The sequence below is a fragment of the Bos taurus genome, chromosome 9, assembly GCF_002263795.3.
Source record: "Bos taurus isolate L1 Dominette 01449 registration number 42190680 breed Hereford chromosome 9, ARS-UCD2.0, whole genome shotgun sequence".
In the NCBI taxonomy this organism is placed as follows: domain Eukaryota; kingdom Metazoa; phylum Chordata; class Mammalia; order Artiodactyla; family Bovidae; genus Bos; species Bos taurus.
Genome location: NC_037336.1, coordinates 51,623,575 through 51,628,556, shown reverse-complemented (window position 1 = coordinate 51,628,556; position 4,982 = coordinate 51,623,575). Strand labels below are relative to the sequence as shown.

Here is a 4,982-nt window from a genome sequence, read left to right as displayed (position 1 = left end):
CAGTAAACTCTAATGATCACAATTTATCTATGGTTTTGTCAAAGATTCTTAAGAAAATTTCTAAGTATCATTTAAGATTATTTTGTCAAAACTGCTTTGCATTCTGGCAAGATAGGGGACCTGCTTTTTATGAATATGTTTAATCCATTGTGTTTAAAGGCCCTTCTTGAGCAAAAAGCAGAAAAGACTAAAAATACATGCATTTGTATAATCCATTTTGAATCTAGTACTTTAACTTTTCATCAAAGTCAAGATTGAAGCAAAATACTTCTAATAGATCTTATCAAAAATTAAACTTCACTTGTCCTATTCTGTCGGGTTGCTAAAACAGATTGCCAGAGACCAGGTAGCTTATAAACAAAGGGAATTTTTGCTCATAGTTCTGTTGTCTGGCATGTTCAAGAGTAAGGTGCTGGCAGTTTTGTTTTCCAGTAAGAATTCATCAGCCATCATCTTCTCACTGTGTCCTCCCTTGGCAGGGCAGCAAGAATGTCTCTGTGGTCTCTTTCATAAGAGCACTAGACCCAGTCGTGAGAGCTCCTCTGTCATGATCCAATCACTTCCCAAGCCCTGCTGCTGAATAGTATCTTATTTGGGTTTCAACATATGAATTTTGGGAGTGGGGGATGACACAGTCAACCTATAGTATCACTCTTTGTTAACATTTCTTTCATCATTTAATTTATAAACATTAGGAATTAAAAAGCTCAAAATATTTTACTTCAATTAAACATGCAATCTTCCTTAGAGAGTAAGAACTTCCCAAACACCTAAGTATTCTCTATTATACTTGGCCCTTGGCCTCTGTTTTTCTTTCCCTTTAGCATTTTCTGTTAAGAAGTTTTTTGGCTAAAGACTGAAAAATAAAATTGACTGCAATTTTAATCTTTGATAGTATCAAATATGTAAACATCCTCGATATATTATTGTTATTGGTTAAATCTTTTAAAAAAGGATGGCAAAGCAGTGAGCAATAGTATATAAAGCATTTAGAAAGATTGTGAAGAAATCAAAGAAATTAAGATATAGAAATAAAGTATAAGAAAATAAAAGGTTGAGAAAGAGAAAACACAATAAAATGTAAATGAATTAATACTGAGTGCTAATCATTTACTTAATTCTTATTGGACAGCTATTGCATTCAGGTATGACCTAAATCAAATCCCTTATGATTATGCAGTGGAAGTGAGAAATAGATTTAAGGGCCTACATCTGATAGATAGAGTGCCTGATGAACTATGGAATGAAGTTTGTGACATTGTACAGGAGACAGGGATCAAGACCATTCCCATAGAAAAGAAATGCAAAAAAGCAAAATGGCTGTCTGGGGAGGCCTTACAAATAGCTGTGAAAAGAAGAGAAGTGAAAAGCAAAGGAGAAAAGGAAAGATATAAGCATCTGAATGTAGAGTTCCAAAGAATAGCAAGAAGAGATAAGAAAGCCTTCTTCAGCGATCAATGCAAAGAAATAGAGGAAAACAACAGAATGGGAAAGACTAGAGATCTCTTCAAGAAAATTAGAGATACCAAGGGAACATTTCATGCAAAGATGAGCTCGATAAAGTACAGAAGTGGTATGGACCTAACAGAAGCAGAAGATATTAAGAAGAGGTGGGGCAAGAATACACAGAAGAACTGTACAAAAAAGATCTTCACGACCAAGATAATCATGATGGTATGATCACTGACCTAGAGCCAGACATCCTGGAATGTGAAGTCAAGTGGACCTTAGAAAGCATCACTATGAACAAAGCTAGTGGAGGTGATGGAATTCCAGTTGAGCTATTCCAAATCCTGAAAGATGATGCTGTGAAAGTGCTGCACTCAATATGCCAGCAAATTTGGAAAACTCAGCAGTGGCCACAGGACTGGAAAAGGTCAGTTTTCATTCCAATCCCAAAGAAAGGCAATGCCAAAGAATGCTCAAACTACCACACAATTGCACTCATCTCACACGCTAGTAAAGTAATGCTCAAAATTCTCCAAGCCAGGCTTCAGCAATATGTGAACCGTGAACTTCCTGATGTTCAAGCTGGTTTTAGAAAAGACAGAGGAACCAGAGATCAAATTGCCAACATCCACTGGATCATGGGAAAAGCAAGAGAGTTCCAGAAAAACATCTACTTCTGCTTTATTGACTATGCCAAAGCCTTTGACTGTGTGGATCACAAGAAACTGTGGAAAATTCTGAAAGAGATGGGAATACCAGACCACCTGACCTGCCTCTTGAGAAACCTGTATGCAGGTCAGGAAGCAACAGTTAGAACTGGACATGGAACAACAGACTGGTTCCAAATAGGAAAGGGAGTTCGTCAAGGCTGTATAGTGTCACCCTGTTTATTTAACTTCTTTGCAGAGTACATCATGAGAAACGCTGGACTGGAAGAAGCACAAGCTGGAATCAAGACTGCCAGAAGAAACATCAATAACCTCAGATATGCAGATGACACCACGCTTATGGCAGAAAGTGAAGAGAAACTAAAAAGCGTCTTGATGAAAGTGAAAGTGGAGAGTGAAAAAGTTGGCTTAAAGCTCAACATTCAGAAAACGAAGACCATGGCATCTGGTCCCACCACTTCATGGGAAATAGATGGGGAAACAGTGGCAGACTTTATTTTTCTGGGCTCCAAAATCACTGCAGATGGTGACTGCAGCCATGAAATTAAAAGACGCTTACTCCTTGGAAGGAAAGTTATGACCAACCTAGATAGCATACTGAAAAGCAGAGACATTATTTTGCCAACAAAGGTCCGTCTAGTCAAGGCTATGGTTTTTCCTGTGGTCACGTATGGATGTGAGAGTTGGACTGTGAAGAAGGCTGAGCACCAAAGAATTGATGCTTTTGAACTGTGGTGTTGGAGAAGACTCTTGAGAGTCCCTTGTACTGCAAGGAGATCCAACCAATCCATTCTGAAGGAGATCAGCCCTGGGATTTCTTTGGAAGGAATGATGCTAAAGCTGAAACTCCAGTACTTTGGCCTCCTGATGAAAAGAGTTGACTCATTGGAAAAGACTCTGATGCTGGGAGGGATTGGGGGCAGGAGGAGAAGGGGACAACAGAGGATGAGATGGCTGGATGGCATCACTGACTCGATGGACATGAGTCTGAGTGAACTCCAGGAGTTGGTGATGGACAGGGAGGCCTAGCGTGCTGCGATTCATGGGGTCGCAAAGAGTAGGACACGACTGAGCAACTGATCTGATCTGATTGCATTATAAAAGCTGATCTATTTCTGATTTGCCACTAAGAAATTTGTAATGAGAAGGAAAAACATAAATACAGTATACTAACGCATATATATGGAATTTAGAAAAATGGTAACAATAACCCGGTGTACGAGACAGCAAAAGAGACACTGATGTATAGAACAGTCTTATGGACTCTGTGGGAGAGGGAGAGGGTGGGAAGATTTGGGAGATTGGCAATGAAACATGTAAAATATCATGTAGGAAACAAGTTGCCAGTCCAGGTTCGATGCATGATGCTGGATGCTTGGGGCAGGTGCACTGGGACGGCCCAGAGGGATGGTATGGGGAGGGAGGAGGGAGGAGGGTTCGGGATGGGGAACACATGTATACCTGTGGCGGATTCATTTTGCTATTTGGCAAAACTAATACAATTATGTAAAGTTTAAAAATAAAATAAAATTAGAAAAAAAAAATCAAAAAAAAATTTGTAATGAAAATTTTTCTGATATTAAATATTTTATATCAAAGTATGGCTGTCTATAGAAAATTTCTAATACAGAAAAATGTCTAAATAGAAATTTTTTTAAATCTTTAATCATATTCTTGAGTACAAAATACTGCTAACACTTAGCATCTTGTCTTTTCTTTCTGTGCACATATGCTGTTTTTATTGATTTGCAAATATAAATATTGAGTTTTATACTCTGCTTTTAAAAGTTAATTCAATTTAAAATTATTTTCCATTATATTAAATATGTAAAATATAATCTTAAATGACTGATATTTTAACAAATGTATGTGTCAAAATTTATTTAACCTTTCCCCTACTCTTGGGCATTTAGGTTGCTTTCAGTGTTTTATTGCTTTAGGTGAGGTTGCAATCAATATTCTCATTCACAAATCTTTGGTTTGCTTCATCACATTTCCACAAAATAAATCCCCAAAAGTGGAACTATGAGTGTAAAACTCATATCAGCAAAATTACATCAACTCAAATGTCTCCAAGTAGTTTGAAATTATGCCTGATTCTTGCTTCTTATTAAGCATTTATATTCCTTCTCATATTATAGTAGCTCTTTTGAATTATGGAGCTTCCCTGGTGGCTTAGAGGTTAAAGCATCTGCCTGGAATGCAGGAAACCCAGGTTCGATCCCTGGGTGGGGAAGATCCCCTGGAGAAGGAGAATGGCAACCCACTCCAGTATTCTTGCCTGGAGAATCCCATGAAGGGAGGAGCCTGGTAGACTATAGTCCATGGTGTCGCAAAGAGTCAGACACAACTGAGCGACTTCACTTTTGAGTTATAAGGTTTTTTAATTGCTTGGAAAGAACTTTTTGCATGTTAATAATATATTATTAATCTCTTTTTGATTTTAACATTTCCTCAAACATCATTTCCTTTTATTGTTGTTTATATTAACATTGACCGAACTCAAATCCCTGGAGTTTTCTATATTTTTTTAAAAATGTATTTTTTAATTAAAGTATAGTTGATTTGCAATGTTGTTTTAGTTTCAAGTGTACAGGAAAGTGATTCAGTTGTTTGTATATATGTATATGAAAAAGGTGACGGTTGAATAAAGATCTGAAATGAAGAAAGCAAATCACATAAATATTAAAGTTCCCATTATAGAGGAAAAGGAAAGAGCAAATTTGAAGGTAGTGAGTTGGGAACATGATGGTTTGTTTGAGAATAACAGAGAGGCTGATGCAGTTACAGGGTAATGCTGCCCTGGCAGGGGAGGGAAAGTTTAGGTGTGTCAAGCTCAAAGAGGTGTTAGGGGACCAAAGTCCA

At 37.5% G+C, this 4,982-nt stretch overlaps 1 non-coding gene across 1 annotated transcript; it reads left to right on the top strand.

Moving 5' to 3' along the window:
- Nucleotides 1-4,281: 4,281 nt before the first annotated feature.
- TRNAS-GGA (transfer RNA serine (anticodon GGA)) lies at nucleotides 4,282-4,353 on the top strand. Its single transcript has one exon. It is a non-coding gene; the product is annotated as a tRNA-Ser (tRNA).
- The last annotated feature ends 629 nt before the right edge of the window (nucleotides 4,354-4,982 follow it).